The sequence below is a fragment of the Canis aureus genome, chromosome 8 (assembly GCF_053574225.1).
Source record: "Canis aureus isolate CA01 chromosome 8, VMU_Caureus_v.1.0, whole genome shotgun sequence".
Classification (NCBI taxonomy): Eukaryota; Metazoa; Chordata; class Mammalia; order Carnivora; family Canidae; genus Canis; species Canis aureus.
In genome coordinates, this window is record NC_135618.1 from 35,498,778 (window position 1) to 35,521,544 (window position 22,767).

The 22,767-nt window shown below is 50.6% G+C and overlaps 3 long non-coding RNA genes across 7 annotated transcripts in view; 1 reads left to right on the forward strand and 2 right to left on the reverse strand.

Moving 5' to 3' along the window:
- Nucleotides 1–1,738: 1,738 nt before the first annotated feature.
- Nucleotides 1,739–3,408, reverse strand: LOC144318649 (uncharacterized). The gene is made up of 2 exons (XR_013384706.1): nucleotides 2,492–3,408; nucleotides 1,739–2,060 (listed from the first exon to the last, which is right to left on the reverse strand). It is a non-coding gene; the product is annotated as an uncharacterized LOC144318649 (long non-coding RNA).
- A 4,434-nt stretch (nucleotides 3,409–7,842) lies between these two features.
- On the reverse strand, nucleotides 7,843–19,209 carry LOC144318651 (uncharacterized). 4 transcript variants are annotated; one of them, XR_013384711.1, is made up of 7 exons: nucleotides 19,086–19,209; nucleotides 17,687–17,783; nucleotides 16,277–16,426; nucleotides 10,970–13,097; nucleotides 10,353–10,457; nucleotides 10,048–10,193; nucleotides 7,843–7,951 (listed from the first exon to the last, which is right to left on the reverse strand). It is a non-coding gene; the product is annotated as an uncharacterized LOC144318651 (long non-coding RNA). The 4 variants fall into 4 exon arrangements; XR_013384712.1 differs by lacking the exon at nucleotides 7,843–7,951 and adding an exon at nucleotides 9,105–9,373; XR_013384710.1 differs by lacking the exon at nucleotides 7,843–7,951 and adding an exon at nucleotides 18,371–18,458 and having other exon boundaries at nucleotides 9,105–10,193; nucleotides 19,086–19,205.
- LOC144318650 (uncharacterized) overlaps nucleotides 19,017–22,767 on the forward strand; it is a 39,576-nt gene continuing 35,825 nt past the window's right edge. Inside the window, exon 1 of one of the 2 annotated variants that reach the window (XR_013384708.1) lies at nucleotides 19,017–22,246. This is a non-coding gene — a long non-coding RNA (uncharacterized LOC144318650). The remainder of the gene's footprint in view (nucleotides 22,247–22,767) is intronic. The other variant, XR_013384707.1, reaches the window with a different exon arrangement.

A 22,767-nucleotide genomic window follows, 5' to 3' on the forward strand; every position in this document is an offset into this window, starting at 1 on the left:
GGGATGACAGCATATTTGGAAGCAAGGCTGCTGGGCCTGGAACGGATGGGAGAGGTACTAGGATTGGCCACATCTGTGTCGTCCACTGCTAGGGGCCAGGGCCTAGTGTAGGGCCTAGCACATGGTTCCTGAAACATGAGCTCTGCATATGGTGTGATCAACTTGCACTTCTGTGGACACCAAAATTTTGTACAACAAGGGGATGCTGGAGTTGCTGGTTGGGGGGCAGTACAGGCCTAGGGATGAAGCTTCCTAGACTGCCTCGTCTCCTCTCTAGCTTGAGATCTGGCCCCTGCCCGGGCCTGTCCTACACTAGTAGGCTCCTTTGCAGTGGGGCTGCTGAACCCTCACTAGCAGGAGGGTCCGCAAAGGGGGCAGCTGGGGAATTTGAAATAGTTCCTCAATGCCCCTGGAGTCCCCTACCTCCACCCCCTTAGTCCCAGTCTCTCCTCCCTTGGCATGCTAGCATCAGTCCCTTGCCATGGAATGTTCTTATATCACTCAGAGTCAGGGTCCAGGGAGGGTGGGGGCCCTAGGGGGAGGACCCCCACAGATGCTTCAAGGAGAGCCTTGGCGGCCAGCAGAGGCTGCTGAGAGACCGGACTGTGTGCCCGGCTGGAGCACTGGGGTCTGGTGAGAAAGGAAGTTTCCAGCCTCCGTGGCACTCAGACCCCACCAGGAATGTGGCTCTGGGCCAGGATCCCTTCTGGGCAAGAAAGGATGACTCGGCAGAAACAGTGTCCTGACCCCACAGGATAACAGAGCCGCTGTGCGGGGGGCGGGTGCCAAGTGGCCGGGCTGGTGAATTCATGACCCTCCGACACAGCCTTCATCTGTCCGGCTCCGGGTTCTCCCTCGATGTCCTTCTCTGGACTGGGGTTTTAAGACTCTCAGAGGAGCGGGCAGCCCGGGTGGCTCAGTAGTTTAGCGCTGCTTTCCGCCCAGGGTGTAGTCCTGGAGACCCGGGATCAAGTCCCACATCGGGCTTCCTGCATGGAGCCTGCTGCTCCCTCTGCCTGTGTCTCTGCCTCTTTCACTGTCTCTCATGAATAAAAAAAAAAAAAAAAAAAAAAAAAGACTCTCAGAGGAGCAACTTCCAGGGAGACTCGGGAAGCACCCTGCCCTGGCTTGCTCTTTCCCATTCCAGCGGGGAGGAAGCCAGCAGCCTGCTGCTGAGGCCCCCCGGCCCGGCCAAGGGCAGAAGCCCGCTCATGATTCAGGGCAGGGAGGCCGCTGGGCAGGGAGCGCTAGGTTGGTCCCTGGGGAATTCCAGCCCAAGGGAGCCAGTGCAAGCACATGTAGTTAGGCACAGAAACCCTCAGAGCTGCTTCTTCATTCTTTGAGCCCAGCATCTGAAAAATTAAGAATCTACCACTAAGAGCCCCAGGAATCGTGTCCCTTTGTCACTGGCCGCCCTCCTGGCCCAGGCTGATCACCACAAGGGACTGCACTGGTGCTGTGGCTGGCACCGCCTGCACCCCAGGTCCTGAGCAGGAGTGGGTGCTGGCTGCGGTGAGCACGATGATATCTTAGAGCTGTGACCACGGCTGCTGCCAAGGGGTTCCCACATACCCTGCTGACCAACATTTAACTGTCTAATCTCATGCATTCCTCATAACAGCCCCATAAAGGAGGGAGGTACTTGTCCTAATATTTAGAAAGAAAACAGCACTGCAGAAGACTTAGTACCTCGCCTGAGGTCACCCACATAGTGACAGATTGAACAAGCTTGTAAGTGTGGGATCTTCATGACCTGCTTTATTCATGACCCTGTCCCCTGGAAGGAGGAGGAAGGTAGAGCGCCGGTGGCCCTCTCGTCCCAGCACCCCACAGTAGCTGAGGGGCACCGGGGCCGGCCCATGGAAACACTGACCCCTTTCCGGGAGCCACTGTAGCACCTGGGCGGTTTCCTATGTGGTGTCCATCACGGGGAGCCCAGGGGTCTGGAGAGCAGTGAAGATCCTGGGATCCAGGGCTAGAGGACATGCATCGGCCTCCTGTCCTACTAGCTGTGTGACCTTGACACCTCACTTTGTCCCTCTGGACCGTGGCTCCCTCACCTGTTAAATGAGAGAGAAGAACACACCTTGCCCTCTGCCACCTGCCCCAGTGAGGTACAATGTAGACCTTTAGGCCAGAGAGAAAGCGGGGAGGGGCTGGGGGTGCTAGAGCAGAGGAGGTGCTGGGTGTCGGGAGACGGTTGTCAGGCTGGTATCACGCCACTTGGCACTAATTCATCCGCCTGATGGAGATCCCCTGGGAGCGACCCAGGAGCCTTTGCGGGGGACCCAAAGCAGAATGGCCACATCTTCCCAGGAAAACTGCATGGGCAGAGTGCTTCTAGGCACCAGGCGACAAGAGTTTCTCGAAAGTGCCCTATTTGCGGACTTCCTGTTGATGGAAACTGTCCTGCTCTAACCAGTTAGTTGACTGGTTCCTCTTACCCCAGCAACAAAGCTGGAGGTGGCTGCAAGTAGCTATGTTCACTCACTTCATCAATTGTCCCCCCAGGCACGGTGTCAAGCAGGGAGTGGTTACAGCTACGTTAGACTTAGTGACTGCTCCGAAATGTGGCTGAGATCGTTGTAAACAGTCACCGAAGAGGCAAACAACAGGCCTCCAAAAGATACATCTTGGTGGATGGAGGAACTTTTGGAATCCTGAAGGCCTTATATTACAGCCCTTCCCGTCATCACAGATAACTGTATTTTGTTATGTTTGAAACCTTGGCAAGCCAGTAATTTACAGAGGATGTGCATGGCCAGGCTTCCCCAGCCTCGGCTCTTTATAAGGATTTATCAATAACAACATATCCATTCTGTTTGGGCTGTTATTGTGGCTCTCTCCTGGAACATCCTGTAGTGGTTATTTTTTGGAAACATCATTTGGTTCATAATCTCTTAGCAACAGAACTTTGAGGGCTAACGGCTGATGCACACTCCAGCAAGATTATTGTGACTCGTGGGCAAACAAACCCACAGCAGCCGAGTCGGAGCACCCTCTGATTATGGGTTTAATTGTTTTAAGTCATCAAACGTCACCATCACCCACTGTGGGCTGAGCTTGCTTTGTTACATGCCTGAGAGCATTTGCTGTGCCAGCCACACACCCAGAGCTGGGGGAGCTTTCGGTCACTGGGTGCCCGAGGCTGTCACAGCCTTTTCCCTTCCTGGGTACAGGCCTGGAACATGTGTCTGACTGGAAAAGGAGGAAGGCAGGAGCAGTGGCCTTGTACTCTGTCCACGCCTGCACATTATGTCCTCACAACCCCCAGTGTTAGGACTGTCCTGCCTTCCATGTGACAGCTGAAGAAGTGGCAGCTGAGGCAGTGAAGAGTCTGGTCTGGTCACACTTGCAGGCTGGCAGGGGTGGCGGTGGGTTTGGAATACAGGCCTGCTGAACCCCTAGCTCCTTTCTTTCTTTCTTTCTTTCTTTCCTTCTTTCTTTCTTTCCTTCTTTCTTTCTTTCTTTCTTTCTTTCTTTCTTTCTTTCTTTCTTTCTTTCTTTCCTTCCTTCCTTCCTTCCTTCCTTCCTTCCTTCCTTCCTTCCTTCCTTCCTTCCTTTCTGTCTTTCTTTCCTTTCTTTCTTCTCTGTCTTTCTTTCCTTTCTTTCTTTTCTTCTTCCCTCCCCCCCAATAATTAATTGTTTATTCAAGGGCTCATACTGCAAGCATTAAACCAAGCATGGGCTTCGATTCTGTGAGCCCAAATTCACATATCTAGGAAGATAAAAGCCAGATATAATCCAAGTACCTGTATAAAAACTAGAGATTCACAGTTAATCCACATTTGGAATTTTTAAATTTCTATAGCCTACAACCCAGAAGTCACAGATCTCTTAGGTTCTTCTGGATGTCCCACAGGGTATCTGTACTTTTCTTGAGTTGAGCAACTTGGTCAGCCTTCAGCTTCTGCTTGATAACACTGGTTAACCCCTGAGCACTCAGGATACATGGAAGGCTCAAGAAGGCCTCATTCTCAGTGCTACGCATTCTCTTCACCATCATTGACATGGGATGAATCCCAGATAGATTTTCAGCATGGACTCTATGAGAGTAGCCACATTTATCCAATAGCCCAGCTGGTATAGCCTTTTGGCTTGATGATTCCATAAGCACTTCTAGTCACCATATTACGTATGTCCTTCCAGTTTTCACTATTATCGTCTCTTCCCATTTCTGGATTCAGTTCCTAGAGAGAAACGCCTACCATCTTCACTCTACTCCATACAGCCTCACTTGAGATGCCACATCCTCCGAACTCAGCAACCACTGGGATGAATGCCAAGTTTTTCAACCATAAAATGGCGAAATCTAGCAGATTCCAGATTACGCTCATTTCCAATCACATGGTGCTCAGGTAATCTGGTTAGTTTCCAGGTAACATATGTGAGAATGTGAGAATCCGCTGGGTTGGGAATCGTAATTATGATGCAATTGGGACCATATTGGATGATCTGAAGAATAATGAATTTGAAGACGTTAACATTCCTCTGCACCAGATTGAGATGACTCTCTTCCTCTTGCTGGTGGACTCCTGCATTTTCCATCACAATTTTAGAATTACCAGTCACAGAGTAATCTTTATCTGCCACAGTTTTTGGCGTCTGAAGAAGTGAGCTCCCATGCCTGAGACGCCTCATTTCTTTTTTTTTTTTTCTTTCTTTTCTTTTTTTTTTTTTTTTACACACAGAGAGAGAGAGGCAGAGACACAGGCAGAGGGAGAAGCAGGCTCCATGCACCGGGAGCCCAATGTGGGTTTCGATCCCAGGTCTCCAGGATCGTGCCCTGGGCCAAAGGCAGGCGCCAAACCGCTGCGCCACCCAGATCTTCCAGAACATCCACAAGGGCAAGTTCGTTGCCAGAGAGTTTCCCAGAATGCTGATGGCACGTGCCATACCAGCTTATCCAACACCTGCTATGGTGATTTTATTGCTTGGGATCATCGCCTCTTCTACAACCAGGGCAATCAGTTTTTCCAGAAGAGTTGCCATCGCATACAAGAGAAGTCTCTGCAGATGGTTGTAGTAGCTGTGTAACGAAGGCAATGAATACCAGCTGTGTGCCCTGCCTCTGCTCCCTGCTCACCCCCATTCACACATACAAGTCCATGGTGGCGGGGGTGGGGTGGGGAGCTGGGCTTTCACTGGAGGTGCAATCTCCATAGATGTGCTGCATAGTGTAGCACATGAAGGCCACTGCCGCAGACTGCTTTGCCTCAGACCAGTTCACAGGTCAAAGGTCACACACACAGTGTGTGCATCCCTGAGTCAGAGTCCAGCACTCCCAGGGAGCTCTGGGCCTTCCTGTCACCGGGGCTCACAATCTTCTCCTTATTCTGGTTCTTTCTGCTCCCCCTCCAAGGTGAGATCATGGTGAGATCATCCATCTGTGAGGAGTAGGAATAAAAATTAAAATACTAGCTATCACTTATTACTGAGTCAGGATCTTTACTGATAGGGCCTTATTTCCTCCTGAAAACCTTATAAGGACATAATATTTTTTTTCCTCATTTATAGATCAGGAAATTGGGGCTCAGAGTAATTTAATGACTTGCTGTAAGTCACAGAAACAGGTTCTGTTTGTGACACCCACAGTCACACTCCTCCCCTTCCCCAGCCCTCTTACTCATGAGCAGGGACAGATTTACTGAGAAACTCTTGAAGCTCTGCTCTGGGCTCCTTCACTCGCACCACCCTGTCCCATTGATTCATATGGTCAAGTATCTTTGTGCCATCTGCAAAAATAAGATATTTTAATACTTTGTCTACAGGAGATTCCCCCCTCCTTAGATTCCACAGAACCTGGATCCACCCTGCTTGTAAATGCATATCTTGAATATCTTACCTAAAAATTTAACTCCCTGTTCTCTCCCCTTCCCTGCTCTATTTGTTCTCCTTAGCCCTGTCATTAACACACCACATACTTTATGTTTGCACCTTATTTATTGCACATTTCTTGTACCACTCACCATGTGTGTTTTTTTTTTTAAGATTTTATTTATTTACTCATGACAGACCCAGAGAGAGGGGCAGAGACATAGACAGAAGGAGAAGCAGGCTCCTCATGGGGAGCCTGATGTGGGACTCAATCCCAGGACCCCAGGATCACAACTGGAGCCAAAGGCAGATGCTTAACCACTGAGCCACCCAAGTGCCTCGCTTACCCTGTGTTTTGAATAAATGAATGAACACAGCTCTTGTCCTTAAGCTTAAGAGTTCCCAAGCAAGATGACTTGCTCAAAGGCCCCCACTTACAAATCCGATCCCCTTTCTCTTGCTCTGAGCTGGGTTTGAACTTGGCCATGCCTAGGTTTCCTCTGGCTTCGACATTACAGTTTACTAACAGTCCAGACATCATCTTGCTGGTGTTTCATCTTTGACTCCTCTCTCTCAGTGAGTTGCCTTACCTCCCAAATCCTATTAACCACCTCCCAAAAGTCTCTCAAATGTAATCACCCAGTTTATCTCCACAGCCTATACCATCGATGGTATCTCTATCAGCTTCCTGACTGCTCCCTGCCCCCAGTCTGTTCCCCACACAGCTTCTAGAGGCTGACTCTCTTGCTGGAATTACCCCTTGAATTCTCATTTCTTAGAGATCGTATCTGAAAGCCTGACCCACAAGGCTCTCATTGGCTTTTTTTTTTTTTTTTTTTTTTTAGCAGTTTCTCAAACTTGTGTCTTTGCACATGCTCTACCCACTTCTGGTGCCAGAACCATCTTCCCCTCCTCCTTCTCTACCATCTCACTTAATTTTTACTCATCCATCTGGTCAAGGATCACTTCCTCAGGGCTAGCTTCCATGTCCACCCACATTGGGTCAGAGCCCTGTGAATTATTTTTACAGTTCCCTGTACCTCTGCCTAGGACATATTACACCTGCCATTAAATAACCAATTGTATAATCCAGGAGGCTTGACCTGGCGTTGTGTCCCCTCCCTCCTGCTTCCTCCCCAGTCAAAGACAGAATTTCCCAGAGGACATGGACCATGTCTGCCTTGCTCGCTGCTCTATCTTTGTTTTGTTTGTTTGTCTGAAGGCAGAAAGACATTCATTCCTTTCTCACTTAATCCTTGAACTGAGTGTTTCTCATCAGCTGACAGCAGTGTCCCATCTGGTCCTTTAGGGACCTGGATTCCCTCCATGCTGTGGTTCGGTCATCCCTAGGAGTTGCCATCTGCATAGTTGAAGCAGGTCATTGCTACCCCTGGGTTGGAGCCAGCAGGAAGATGGTGTGTATGGGTGTGTGTGTGTGTGTGTGTGTGTGTGTGAATTTTCTAGGTCTTAGAGTGGGCCAGTGATCTATTACTGAATAATGAGCTGTCCTGACATTTAGTGTTCTAAAGCATCAACTATTTCATTATCCTCACAGATTCTGTGGGGCTGTGAGGAATGCTGGAGAATTTGGACAGAACACCAGGAGGGGGTCTTATCTCCCTACTTTATAGTCTGGGGCCACAGCTAAGACTCAAATGACTGAATGTGACTCAACTGGTTGGGAATTAAATGATCTAGAGGCATCTTTACTTACTCAGTGCTTGATTGAAAGACTAGGCTCAGCTAGGCCTATACCAGGGCACCAACAGGTGGCCTCTCCAGTTCAGTGGACTCAGGAAAGTTAGACTGCCTTATAGATGCTCAGGGCTCTAAGAGCAAGAGTTCTTGGAGAATAAGATAGAAACCTCTATGCCCCAGTCTTAGAAGTCACATTGGAGTTGAAGACTGCCCAGGTTCATTCAAGTGGAGGGGTCATAGATGCCTCCACCTTAAGATGCTTGCCATCCACAGGAAGAGGGTTGAAGAATTGGTGTCATATTTGAAAGCCATTATAGGGACACATGCCTGCTTTGCTTACGTTCCCCTGCTGAGGATGTAGTTTTATGGCTCCAGGTAAATTCACAAAGCTGGGGACACTGTTCCTAGTTAGGCAGCCACAAGCCTGGCATCAACTCTGTTATAATGGAAGAGGGAGAATGGGTTTGAGTGAATTTTTTGCAGTCTGCCGCAGCTACTCCTCTGGCCACCAGATACCCAGTGTACCCCCTCTTCCTACGTGTGCAATATATTTCTCCTCAGAGGGAGAAAACAAAATTCCATTGGTTGGCTATTTGTTGAATGACTGATTGGATGTTTGTGGAGCATCTGTGTTCAGCCCATACACTATAAAGATAGCGTGGGCAGAGATAGTGTTCCATTTCTTAACCTAGAGCCTCGAGGTGGGCTAGTTCTAAGTGGGGAGGCAAAATCAGGTAGCAGTAGTCTGTAAGGAGTGGAGAGAAATCTGCTTTTCTCTTTATCTTGGTATTTAGTTCCATCTATTTACAGAGTAGGAAAAACAATAATTGTTAATTGAAAAGAATGTCTATCTCACTGTTCATCTAAAATTAATTCCAGATGGATCAAAGATTCAAAAATGTAAGAATAAACCCATAAAATGCTAGGGGAAAGACAATAGCAGACAGTTCACAGAAGAAGATAAATAAAAGACTGACAGTGGTATGGAAAGACACGGTCTTGATGATGTGGAGAGACAGGACTCTCATACATTATTGATTGGTGTTTAAATGAATCATTTTTATTGGGGGGGATTGGTAATATCTTTTAAGATGTCAAATGCTCAGTATCCTTTTATCCAGAAACTGTACGTCTAGGTATTTACAGATATACAATATTCCCACAAGTGAGTAAAACTATATGTCAAGGATGTTCAGTGCAGGCTTGTTTAGAAGAGCTAAATGCTGGAAACCACCTAAATGCCCCTCCATGGGAAACTACTAAATAAAGTAGAATCCCACGCAGCTGTTAGAAAGAATATGGTGGATTTATCAGTATTCACACGGAAGAGGGTCCAAGGAGCTACAGTAACCAGAAACAAAAGGCAAATTGGAGAACACAGTACATAGTTTTCTCTGTCAAGAAAGAAAACAAGCAAATACAATTCGCCATGTGTTTTAAAATACCTGGAAAGAGTCATAGAAAGTTTTAACAATGAGCACTTCAGGGGGAGTGAGTTTAAGGTTGTGGGGAGTAGGATTCTTGCTTTTTGCTTTATGTCCTTCTCTACTGTATGGATTGTTTTCATTATAAAACATGTATCCCATGTATCACTTTTTAAAAAGATTTATTTATTTATTTATCTATTTATGTATTTATTTATGAGAGAGAGTGAGTGAGGGAGAAAGAGAACAGGAGCAGGGGGAGGAGCAGAGGGAGAAGCAGACTCCCTGTGGAGCAGGGAGCCCGGTGCAGGGCTGATCCTGGGCCTCCAGGATCATGACCCGAGCCGAAGGCAGATGCTTAACCGACTGAGCCACCCAGGTGTCCTACATGTATCACTTTAGTAAGAGAATCAAATTCAGAGTGATGATTATTCCTAAGGAAGAAGGGAAGGGAATGGAAGAGAGGCCACAGGCCCTTTAACTGTATGCATAACACTAGGTTTCTTAAAGAAATTGAAATGGTTAAGAAATGGTAAATTTTGTTAGTTACATCTTACCACCACCACCACCACCACCACCACCACCATCAGCACAATGAAACCAAATTGGCAATATGTTAAGAATTCACAAAGCTGGTAGGTGGATAGCAGGGTGTTCATTATATGATTTCCTATGTGTTTCTAAATTTTTTGGAACGTTTCACAACTTAAAAAAAAGTTTTTAAAAAAGTATACATTCAACACAACAAGATGAAATAAATGGAAAAGAAGCCAGGAACATGAAGAGAAAGGAAAATAGGGCAGTGAAATAAAGTTTACAGCCCAGGCTTTCTACAAGCGACTTGGTAAATTCCATCACAGTCTCATAGGAAGGAGATACGGAAACGTAATGTTTCCCATTTGGACTCTCGGGTGCTCCCGAGTTGTAAGAAACAGCAGGGAAGGCGTGACTTAGGGAAGGGAGAGTGCCCATCAGGCTCTGAAGCTGGAGTTCCACGCTGGAGCCCGGCTGGGTGGGCAATCAGGAGGTTCCCGCCGGTCTGGGTGCCAGCAGGCGAGTCCCCAGCAGTGCAGGGGTTTGGGGGTGCTGGTGGTGGTCTGGGGCTCACCCTCAGTACAGCCAGGGCCTCCCAGGGCAGAGGAGCTGGAGGAGGACATGCGTGGGTGCCAGGAAGCACTGTGCTCTTCTCAGGCCTCCAAGTGACCCCTTTGCCTCTGCTTGCTCCTGTCATGCACCAAGTCATCATCTGTCAACCTGGGGAACAGAAGGGGCAGGCCTGCCTCCTTTCACCTGGGGACTGCTTTTGAGGGAGACTGAGCAACACCTCCTGCTCCTCCTGGGATGGACCTCCCTAGGCCTTCCTGCCCTCCCCTTGGGTCCCTTGCCACCCGGTGGGGCCTTAATCTGCTGTACCTGCAGTTCTTCGATCCACTTTGGTTTCCTTTCATCTGAAAAAACCTGACCGCAGTGGTATTGCAGATCTGATGCTGTTGCTTTCAAAACCCTCTTCCTGTGAACCTGAGATGTGGGTGATAAAGCATTAAAAGGCAGAGGCCTGTGGCTCTCACCAAGGGCCTTTGTTCTGGGCATTGATGTCATGTCACCGGTAGGCTGAGGTGGGCCCCAGAATCTGTCCCCAAGGCTCGGAGGCCTGTCCCAGGCAGGGCTACCCTGTTTGCTGCTGGGGTCTCACCTAAGTGACATATGTGTGGGGGCGCATGGGAGGATTTCTACCCTGGGGAGGTGGCCTAGGGCTGCCAAGTGTCTTTGCAGCAGGGCCCGGGATTCTAGGTAGTGCTGGGGCCTTAGGGCCGCTTTCACTGCTCCACCCACCTCAGACACCCAGGTGCAGACCCTGGGCTGCAGGCAGGCCCTGTGCTGCTTCTCTCTGGAGGGGCTAACATGCAGGGCACTACCCTCCTGGTGGTGCCTGTGTGTGTGTGTACATGTGTGCATGTGTGTGTGTATGTGCACCCCTCAGGCCCCTGCAGGGAGACAGAGAGCTTCTGGGTTCCAACCCTGGCACGTACTGGACCTGCTGAGCAAGCTTCTCATCCAGTGTATTGTTTGATGTCCGGGGTTTCTGGACTGGTGTCTGTCTGGCTTCTCAGTGGCCCCGATTTTGTGTTCTTGTTGCTGAACTCTTAGGAACCAAGGCCAGCAGCCAGCCAATGGGTGCAGGGCTCCAAGCTGGAATTCTTGAACACATCTTCACATTTCAAACTCAGAACTGAATATAAGCATGCTCAGCATCCCCTTTTTATGGAGGGGGAAACTGAGGCCCAAGAAGTTCAAAGAGCTTGTACAGAGTTCCCGGCTGGTAAAGGATGGGGTTGGGATTGAGTTTCTTCTCACTTCCAGTCTGTTCCCCAACTTCTCTTCCCTGCTCTGTGCACTGAGGTGGGCCTGTGGGGATTGCATGGGGCTGGGGGTGGGTGGGGGACAGGGGTAGGTGCCCTCACTCTGCACCCTGATCAGGGAGGAGCACTGACAGCATGTGGGAGGCAGAGAGGAACAAGAGTGCACAGTGATTAGTCCCCCTACCCCCCCAAACCTGCCTTGGGGTGGCCGTGATCTGGCTGAGTTGTGGCCACGGCTCCCATCAGGGGTCCGCTCTTCCCAGAGGGGTTCTAGTCACCCCCTCCACCTCTCACCCCATCCGGCACAGCAGTGCACAGTGCACAGACTGCTGCTATTGGTCCAGCTTCTGGCCCTTGAAAATAGTCCCTTTATTGCATGCCCCTCGGATGGCCCGATCTCAGTGTGCCATCTGCGTCCTGCTGGGACCTTGCCTGAGCCACATCATGCTGCCCACTCACTGGCAGGACCCTGGGTCTGCTGAACCATCGCACACTGCAGCTGGGCTCATGCAGGGCCCGCTTTCTCATTCTTGTGCTTTCCTCTGGCTCTGCTCCTACCCTCACTGCTCCTCATCTGCCTGCTTTGCTTCCCACTCCCACCTGCAGTTCTTCCCCTGCCAGATGTCCAGGCATGATTAGGGGATAAGAGTCACGGCTAAGCCACCCCTACCTCTGCCCATCCACCCGTGATGCATTCAGGAAGCACGCTCCAGAATCACGAGCGTCACGGGCCAGTCATAAAGCCCTGGGTCCTTGGGACAAGATGTCTTGGAAGCCAATGCACAGAAACAGGATGATTTCACATTGCTGGGAGAGCCTTCTTCCCTGGGGACCCATGACCAGGAAAGCTTACCCAGTCACCCGCCCACTCACTTGCTCTCCATGCAGAAGGGTTGACTCCCCACCAGGCCTACCCCCAAGGGACCTACATGCTACTTCCTCAAGGACACTGTCCCTGGCCTTGAACTGAGGCTGGCTGCCCTACTACGTGCTCCCAGTTCATCCCATTCCTCCTTGTTCTGAAACCCTTATCACACTGATAGCACTTGTCATCCTTTATGTCCCTCATTGTAGCTTCTGCTCCCCAAAAGCAGATCCTCTATCTGTGCTGCTCCCTGCTATATCACCCACGCCTGGCACAGTGCTGGGCACATGGTGGGAGTACAACAAATTGTTGAATTGAAATGAAAAAATGGTCACTGAATCAAAGCCGTGTAGATTACTCCTCTCCTATCTAGGCAGCCACACAGAGAACAACGGCCAGCACTGCAGGCGGAGTCCTGGAGAGAATGTCAGCCTGCAGTCTGCAGGCTGGGGCTGGTCCCTGCTGTGGCTTATAGTTATCATATGGCTGATCAGCCTCTGAGCTTTAGATCCTCATCTGTAAGATGGAGATAATACTTATATTCACTTTTGCTCGCTTCATCATAAATTATCATAAACTTAGCAACTTAGAACAATGCATACTGGTAATCCACAGTGTCAGTGGGTCAGGAGTCTGGGGGCAGCCTAATGGGGTCCTCTGTGAGGCCAAAGTGTCAAGGTTGTTAGCCAGGGCTGGGTTCTCATCTGGACCCTCTGGTGGGGATGCATCTGCTGGCGGGTTCACACAGGCTGCTGACACAAGTCATCTCCTTGTGGTGGTGGGTCTGAAATCTTTTTGTTGGCGGCAGGCTGGAGGCTGCCCTTGCTCCTAGAGGCTACCCACAGCTCCTGGCCAGGAGCCCTCTCCAGAGGCTCTCTCAGAACTTGGCAGCTTTCTTCTTTAATATCAGCAAGAGAGGAAGTCTGTACCAATCTGCAAGAACAACCGAGTCTTTTCTAATGTAAGGTAATCATGGGAGGGATATCCCACTGCCTCTGCCAGTATTGCTTGGATGTTGGCATATTGGTTATTATCTTGGTTAGAAACAAGTCACAGATCCTGCCCACACTCAAGTGGAGGAGATTACACAAAGGCATGAACACGAGGATATAGGGATCATACCGGTCACTTTAGACTTTGTCTCCTATAATACTATTCCCTCTCTCAAAGAATTCTTGAGAGAATGAAGGAAAATAATATACGAGAGCACTTCACACAGTGTCTGGCACTTGGTAAGAACTGAGAACATGTCACAACAGGTGGCTGGCAGCAGCTGTCTTTTCTTTGGCCCACTTTGAAATAGGACGTGTTGGCCCAGGGTTGGTCCACAGGTCCCACCATTCCTTACTGCCTTCCACCAGCTTGCTTCAGCCACTGACGCTGTCTAGATCTTGAAGGCAGTTGAATTTGTCACATAGTATTAACTAATGTGATCAAATAGGTATTCTTGGCAATTGTGGTTAAAAATTCTTGGCAGATAGGGCCTGTGTCTTACTAATTTTTCTAGCCTCTGGTGGGCCTAGGATATTGACTTTCGCTTGGAAACTCCACTTATGTTGAGCCACAGCACCAAGCAGAATGATCTGAGTCAGAGCTATAGCCCTAGGGAACATGTGGTGGTTGGTGGGGAAGGACAAAGCAGGTGTAGGTTGGATGGACAAGTCAGGGAGGAGCAGGACCAATGTCATGTTCGGCCTAGGGAAGCCCTGTAGCCCTTGTCACCATGTCTGCCCACCTCACTCCACTCCCAGATTTCTTCCCTTCCTACTGTTCAGTCCCCTGCCTTCACCCCCAGGTTTCAGCAGGGTCTCCATGGGACCTGGGTATGGTGGGCCCTGCCTGTGCTGATGAGGGAAGAAAAGACAGATTCCTTCGTAAACAGACCGTCTGAGCTGGGGAAAGGTCTTGGCCCCTGGGAAGGAGTTGACAACTGTCTTCAGGTTCCTGGATGAGGAGTCATGTTTGTTGAACACAGACTCATGCCTCTGACTCTACACTTCACATTTTTCCTCTGTTGTCTCAGTCTTCAAGGAGGATGAACCAAAGCTCAGAGAGGGAAAGTGGCTTTCCCTGGTCACACAGCTACTGGAACCTAAGTGTCCTGAACTGCTGGTCCAAAGTCTTCTCTCTACAACTCCCCTCGCACCCGGGTCTGTGGGCTCACTGGTGCTGGGGGTGGGGAGCACACTTTTCCTGCCCCTAACCTAGGCCTCCATGCAGGATGCTCTGATGCCCCAGCTCCTCATTTCTTCTTTCCCTCTGCCCCCGCTTCCAGCACTTTCTCCCCTGTGGGTGCTCCTTCAGTGGAGTATGTATCACATCACTCATCCTCAGCCTGGCCCATACTAGCAGTGGTGAATGATCTGGCCCCTAAGCACAGAGATTCCCTCCACAGCAGCCACAGAGGCTGTATGAGGCGTGCACATCTGGGCCGCTATTGCCTGAGTCTAATCTGCAGAAGAGAAACCAGAGTGATCACGTCTTTCATTTCTGGACAAAGCCACAGCCCTGGGAGCTGGAGTCACTTCAGAGAGGCAGAGAACACGCCTCAGCTGTGGGAGGGGTAGTGGTGAGGAGGGTCCTACCTTGGTGGGGTCACCTGTCCTGGGGTAGGTGGGTCCCTTTAAGGCAAGTCAGACAAGAAGATCACCCACCCTCTGCAGGTAGTGGAGTGGAGGCAGTCATCCAGGAGCCGGGACTCTAACAGATGCTTAAAGTCGGAAACATGTGAAACATGCAGGATGCCTTTGTTACTCACTGCGCTTTCCCTGAAAGGGTCAGTGGTAAACCCTTTAAAAGGCATGTGCTTGTCTTCAGGGTGGGAAGAGAAGGGGAGCTGGGGGCCTGTGTTCCCTCTGCACCAGGATTAGGTATGGGGAGGGTGAGAGCAGATGGCCAGGGCCGACAGAAGCTGGCTGTGTCCCTGGAGGGGTGGGAGGCAGCCTGGCCCCCAGCCAGGCCTGGGCTGAGACTCTGTCAGCGTCGGGAGCCAGCTGCTACGAGGGCTCTGATGGGCTGGCATCGCCCTGAAGCCCAGCCTGACTTCCAAGAAACCACTCTCAAAGTGGTCAGTGACCCGGGGGAAGAGGCTTCTGCGGCCTAGTTCCACTTCCTTTCATAAGTGGGAGTCCGTACGGGCTCCTCAGGGGCTGAAGCTAGAAAAGGGGAAAGTGCACAATGGATAGACACTCACGTCTCTCTCTTACGTGCCGCGGACCTGGGGCTGCAGACCCCTGACCTCCTTGGGCCCGTGGCACAGAACACACACGCGGTCCTGAGGAATCACACGAAGCCCATCCCCGGCCTTGCATACCGTGACAGTCAGCAGTACGCAGCCATGCGGAATCACATGTAACCACAGGCCAGCATGCATCCATAGGCCACGACATACAGCCACACGGGCTCCCACACACGGCACACAGTGAGCCTTATCCACACACGTGCACGCTCACCCATTCATCTGCATTAATCGCACCGGGCCAAACACAGTTACACCCGGGGATTCTAAAACCCATGCAGTCACACACAGACTCACACCACTCTACACAACTACCGTACATTCGACCCTGGGCCTCGGCACGTGAAAACCCAGGCCATCGGCGATTGCGAGACACGTCTGATGGCAGGCCGTGTGGAAGGCCAACCGCAGGGCGAGCTGTGGAGGCTGCTTCAACCCAAGCAGCGGGGGAGGGGGCGGGTAAAGCATGTTCTGGGAAACGGGATTAATGAAGGCCTGGCTGTGACTCAGGCAGGGACAGAGGAGCCACTTGGGCCCTCAGACCGTCTGCTTCCTGGTCATCATCCCGGCTGAGCGGCGGAGACTCAGAAGCATTCCTGGGTCCTGATGCGGCTGCCCCCTCCTCTCACCGGGCACGGGGGCCCAGTGAGTCAGCAGGACGGGCTCTGGGAATGCGGGTGGGTGACCCTCGGGCCTGTAAGCTGCTGGGGAGGAGCAGCTGCCCCTGGAGCTCTGGCGCCCAGCAGGGAGGCCCGCAGGGAGGCCCGCAGACCGGGCCTGGGTGCGGATGGCCGTTTCTCAGCCGACCCTGTGCGCAGGGAAGCGGAGGTGAGGGCCCAGGTGCTTCTGCAGGCCGCACCTGGGCTGCCCTTACCTGCTGAGGTCCCGGGAGGCTTGGCCCTAGGCTGGCACCACGCCCGGCTCTCCACCGTCGCCGATCCGCGGGGCATTCTCGGGGCACCCATTGCACCCAGATGCATGATCTGTGCCGTCCCAAGGTCACATAGAAGATGATTCCAGAGCCCTGCGGACACACAGGAACAGATGTACCGTGCTACTGTGGAAACTACTGAGGCTAACTGCTGGGGAGCATTCGGACTCCAGCCTCTGCTGGGGCACAGGGGGGCAGCCAAGATGCCTGCTGCCGGTGGTGCCAGTCCCTGGGGGGGGGGGGTCTGACCTCTGACCTCTCCTGAATGGGCAGCAGCACAGTCAGGGAAAGCGCAGGTGGGCATGACTCTTAGTAATGAGCCATTTTGCTTTTTCCAATAGAGTCAGGGAATTACTTTTTCAGATCTCAAGAACAAAATTTTGAATGCCATGTCTGAAGGCTTTTTTTTTTTAAATTTTATTTATTTATTCATGAGAGACACAGAAAGAGGCAGAGACTCAGGCAGAGGGAGAAGCAGGCTCCCTGCAGGAAGTCTGACATAGGACTCAATCCCAGGACCCCAGGATCACACCCTGAGCCAAAGGCAGATGCTCAACCACTGAGCCACCCAGGCGCCCCTGAAAGGAATCTTCCTAAAATGACCTCCTGCAGCTTGGCAGATTCCTCACAAGTGCTCTTCTTGCTGCCTCAGGGTTATTATTTTTTTTAATGCTTTTTTTTAATGCTTTTTTTTTTTTTTTTTAAGAGAGAGAGAGAGAGAGAAAGCACAACTTGAGGTGGGGGCAGAGGGAGAGAGAGAATCCCAAGCAGGCTCCACACCCAGCGTTGCCTCAGAGTTATTATTACAAACTTCCATTATTGCTATACCAGAAATGATGGTCCTTTCTTGAGCTCAGAGTAGGTGGTCAGTAAATACTTGTGAAGGAACACACACCGAGGAGCCCAGACTTCTGGACTGAAAGACTGCAAAGCAGGTGGTGAGAGTACAGAATGCTCCCTGGTATGGGGTCTGGGGTGCAGTGGTCTTTCTCTTACTCTCTAAACTCTTCTCAAGAGAAGCATCCTTCCCTTCCCTTCCTTTCCCTTCTCTTCCCTTCCCTTTCCTTCCTTTGGAAGGAGAATCAGGTTTCTTAATATGTTCATTTCTTGCATTTGAAGGATTACTCAAGGACGTCCTTTGTCATCGTCCTTAATCACCACACAACTGCAACTGGCCACATTGTGGGGTTTTCTCTTTGTCAGTTTTACAGAGGCCCACTCATTCCCCTAGTTTCTTGTCATCAATCTTAATTAGGTTGATTTGGTGTTCAGCACAAAGAGCGTCCACGAACTGGACATGCAGGCTTATCTCAGTTGGACCCTCCTTCTTTCTTCTTTGCTGCAGAGGCTCACCTGCTTCCCCTCCTCTGGGCACCGCACACCATCTTCCCAATGTTGTCTGAAGACTGTCCCGGTCTTGCTTCTTCTCTCTTTCTGGAGTGACCCTGAACTTGAAGACAAGCACCAACCACTTTCCTGCTAACCTATCTAATCACCCCATGGAAACAGATGTTAGCAAAAATCAAACCACAGGACAGTGAAAGAGGGTCTAGAATCTCACCAAGTTCTTAACATCTAAATTGGCTATCTCTTTGTAAAAACGAAATTCACCCCTGCCTCACATGTATAATATAATAAATTCCAGATAAATAAAATACATAAATAGAAAAAGAAACCACAGAGGTCATGAAAGAAAACATGGGTGACCATTGTTTTGTTATTTTAAAGTGACTAAGACCTTTCTAAGCAGAAAACTGAAAAAGCCTGATACATTTAATGACATAAAATTTGTCAAGTTCTCTCAACAAAAGCTGTATACACAAAGTCAAAACACAAAGGACAAGCTGCAGAAAATATTTCCAGCAGTAAAACAAAGAGTTTGTATCCCTAATCTACAAAGAGCTTGCACAAGTCAGTAACAGAAAGATAAATAACTCAATAGAGAGAGAGGAAAAAAAAGCAAAGACCACAAGCGGGTAATCCACAGCAGAGGAATTATGATTAATTAATAAGTGGGTGAAAAGATGTTCACCCTACCTTAGAGTTTTCAAAATCAAATTAAGTCTATCAGTATGACTTGATGGGATGAGCACTGGGTGTTATACTATATGCTGGCAAACTGAACCTAAATAAAAACAAACACAAAATCTATCAGGATGGCAAAGCATTAGAGAGATAGATATTTAGTGCTGAGAAGATGTGGGTTAATGGACCTTTTCACAGATCATATTGTTGGAAGGAGAAATTGGTGGGGAAAGAAAACACAAAAACTTTTTTTGGAGGGCAATTGCGCAATATCTATTTCAGTCTGAATTCGCAAGACCTTTAACCCAGCAGTTCCACTCCCAGGAACTTATTCTAGAATAGCGGTATACATTCACATCAGGACATTCATGGTGCGTCTTAAGGGAGTATCCTCCTCCTACACTCGAGTGTTCAGTGTTCGGCTCTACCCGCTTGGACTCTACAGGCCTCAGGGGTGTGGGGGTTTGCACAGCCCGGAAACTCGCTTGTTTTTCTCTAAGCAGGGCTGCTCGGCCCATCCACCTTTAGGGGATCTCATGAACCCCTCTGTCACCTCCTGACCTTTCCACTCCTCCCTATTTCCCATTTTCCAACCTCCTAATTTTTAAAAAAGATTGTGTTTATTCATGAGAGACACAGAGGGAGAGGCAGAGACACAGGCAGAGGGAGAAGCAGGGTCCCTATGGGGAGCCCGATGCAGGGAGTCCTGGGAACCCGGGATCCTGACCTGAGCGGAAGGCAGGCGTTCAACCACTGAGCTCCCCAGGTGCCCCCCAACCTCCTAATTTTTATTAGAAAATCCCTCTGAGGACTTCCGGTGCCACGCGCATCCCTAACCCCAGAGCTGGAGCACGCGCCCTGGACTGTAAGCCCGCCCACCTGCTCAACAGCGATTGGTCAGTGGTGGCACGTGCCTCACGCTGGTCCAATCAGGAAGTGTCTCGCGCGGGGGTGGGGGCAGGGGCAGAGGCCGAGGTCGGCGGGCGCAGCAGCCGGGTGACTGGGCCCTGGAAGTGCCCTGGCTCATTTACCACAGGGAGGGAAGTGAGTCTGTGGGCGAAGCTAGGCCGCAGGGCCAAACTGAGCCAAGAAAATCACAGAAAAATGAAACCAAGAGCCTGATGACATTGCGAACCTCCGGATGAAACCGCACCTGAATTCCGCGCTGCCGCCGGCGGCCTTCCCGACGCGGGCGGCCTTCCCCAGGCGGGCGGCCTTCCCGACGCGGGCGGCTTCCCCAGGCAGGCGGGGCGGCCTTCCCCAGGCGGGCGGCTTCCCCAGGCAGGCGGCCTTCCCGACGCGGGCGGCCTTACTGAGGCGGGCGGCCCGTCCTCTCGCCTGCGTCGGCCCGGGCGGAGGTGCCGGGCGCCCTCGCGGAAGCCCCTCCACACGCACGGAGCCCCCTTCCCCGACAGGCCTGTTCCCCGACCCTGTGAGGCTCCGCCGTGGAAAACAGAGGCCTATTAATTCTTCCTGGGAGCTTGGGAACCCTGACGTCCTTCACCGGAGGCTGGCCGGCCGGCCTTGCGGGGAGGCTGGAGTCGTGTGGAGAAAGACAAACGCCTCCCCATCTTTGGAGCCTCTCACAGCAACGCGAGCCAACCGCGTACCAGTGATTCCGAACTCACCGCGTGGGTCCAGCTGAAAATCTAGGAACAATCCGATGCCCTCTGGTCCGCCTCGGCCTTCGGGAAGGTGGGGGAACCGCTACCCGAACCGCCCTGGAAGGCAACCACAGTATGTTATTTATGGAAAAAGCCAGGTTGATGAACAATATATATAGTATAAATTCATTTCCATTCATTAAAGCTATATGTATATCTGGTACTATCTGAATAGGAAAAGGTCTAGAAGGAAGATCTCTTAATACAACAATTTCTTTTACATTATCTCTGAGGGCTAGGATTCTGAAGGATTGGTATTTTCTATTTTTTCTCCATTCATTATTGAAATTTTATGGTGTTATTTTAAAATATATACTCTTTAACTTCTGACAGTCCTGGGCCCTGGAGTGTAGCTCCCTATGTCCTTTTGTGGCAGTAACTGGAGGTCTGAAGGGAGCTGTCATTGCTTCAGTAAGCAGTCCCACATCCTTGCAGCCAGAAGCCCCAGGCCTGGCCTATTTGCAGGTCTTACAGGTCTCGTCCCAGATGGGCAGGGCCTCAGGGTCAGAGCCATGTGGGCAGTTGTCCCTACCCAGGTGTGTGGTCCCAGGTAGAAGGTGATGGTGCAGGATGCCAGGAGGCTTAGTGGTGACCTGCTGTCTGGTTCTGTTGGGGGAAGTCATGGTTTGGATGGCATTGGCTGAATAAGGATCACCAAAGAGATCAGATTCTAATTCCTTGGAATCTATAAATGTTACTGTATATGGAAAACAGGTCTTAGCAGATATAAGACTAAGTCAAGAATCTTGAGATAGGAAGATGCTTTTGGATTATCCAGGTGGGCCCTCTGTGCAATCACAAGTGCCCTCATAAGAGAGAGGAAGAGGTGTCAAGAGACTTGACACAGAAAAGAAGGCAGTGTGACCAGAGAAGCAGAGAGTAGAGTGACAAGGCCACAAGCCAAGGAATGCCAGCAGCCAGCGGCAGCCACAAAGGAACGGATCGTCCCCTGAAGCTTCCGGAGACAGCACAGCCCTCCTGACACCTTGATTTGAGCCCAGTCATACTGATTTTGGACTTCTGGCCTCCAGGACTGTGAAAGAATACATTTCTGTTAAGCCAGCAGTTTCACAATAATTTGTTACATCAGCCGTAGTAAACTAATATGGTTTTAGAAAGCAAAGCATGCGAGCTGTGTAAAATGCTCTTTCCTGATTTGCCTTCCCCAGGACACACTGCTCAGGCCAAGAAGAAAGAGAGGCTGCTTCTCAGGCACCCCAGAGAGGGCTTCCAAGACATCTAATGAGCTCCTGCACTTGTGAGCAGGGTGGCAGGGGGCCGGGGAGCCCACCCCTGGCTCTGTACCGCCCTCAGCTCCCATGAGAGAGCAGAGGGGTTGCCTGGCAACCAACCCCAGAGGCATGGCAGGCTCCCCACTGTGCCCTGGTTTCTCCTCAGGGTGGGCACACGCGGGCTGTTAGAGTACAGGCACTATTAAAAAAATAACGCCCGGCCAACCCTCTGCTCGAAATAACTTCCATGTTCTAAAAATGGAATTGTGCCGGTCATCACATTTCTCACTCTTAGAGTAGTAACATTTCTCACCTCCTCGTGCTCTGTAGGTGTGTGACTGGCCAGAAAGGGAACTACCATTAATGGCAGTTTCCACCTGACGTAATCCCCTTGGTGAGCCGAGCTTGCACGGAAGGCGGAAGGTGACAGTCCCTTGCATAACAGGCCGCCTCCTCGCCTCCTACCGAACCTCCCCTAGGGCTTGGGCTTTTGTGTGCTCTGATATCCATAGTGTCTCTTGGCTCAGAAAATAATAAGAACAATAATAGTACAGCTGACCCTCGAACAACAAATTTGAACTGCATGGGTCCACCTACATGCGGATTTTTGGGAAAAAATGCAGCACAGAACCATAAACGTATTTTTTCCCTTGTGATTTTTCCTAAGAACGTTTTCTTTTTGCTAGCTTACTTTGTTTTATTCTGAGGATGCGGTATAGAATACACAAAGCATACAAAATGTGTTAGTCGACTGTGTTATCAGTAAGGCTTCTGGTCAATAGGAAGCTGTTTGTAGTTAAGTTTTTGGGGGAGTCAGAAGTTGTACATGGATTTTTTACTGCACTGGAGGTCAGCACCCCTGGCCCCACATTGTTCAAGTGTCAACTGTAATATTAAACCACTTATGTAGTTCTCACGATGTGTCAGGCACTGTCCTGAACACCCTACTTGAATTAACTCATATACTTCCAAGGACTTATCCTATGGGGCAGGTACTGTATTATTCTCATTTTGTAGATGAGAGGTTTAAAGCTTGCCCAAAGTCACACAGCTAATGGGTGGCAGAGCTGGGGTTTGAACCCCTGTGGAAGGGCTGCAGGGTGTAAGGGCTCTTACCTCCCACAGTGTGTGTTAGCTGGCTGGAGTGGGGTGGCTCCAGGGAGCGGGCTGGTGGCTGAGATCTTTCCTCCGTGCAAAGTGAGCTGTCTTGGGCAGGGACCGAGGCTGGTACTGGGGCCTCCCCAGCAGGGGAGCCATGGGCTCTCTCCAGGTTGGGGCTGCGGTGGCCTAGAGAGGCTTTCCCCCCAGCCAACGCTCCCCTCCTGCCGTCCACCTTGTCTTCCTGCTGCAGCCTTTGCAAAGGTGTGATGGTGAGCAGGGTGGGGAGTGATCCTGTCCCTTCTGGGCACAGGCCTCTGGTGGGTGCCCAGGAGAAGCCAGTGTAAGGTCTCTAGGTCAGGGCATGGGGCAAACCTGGCTTCCTCCTGCTCATGCTTACCTGACAGGTGGGTGG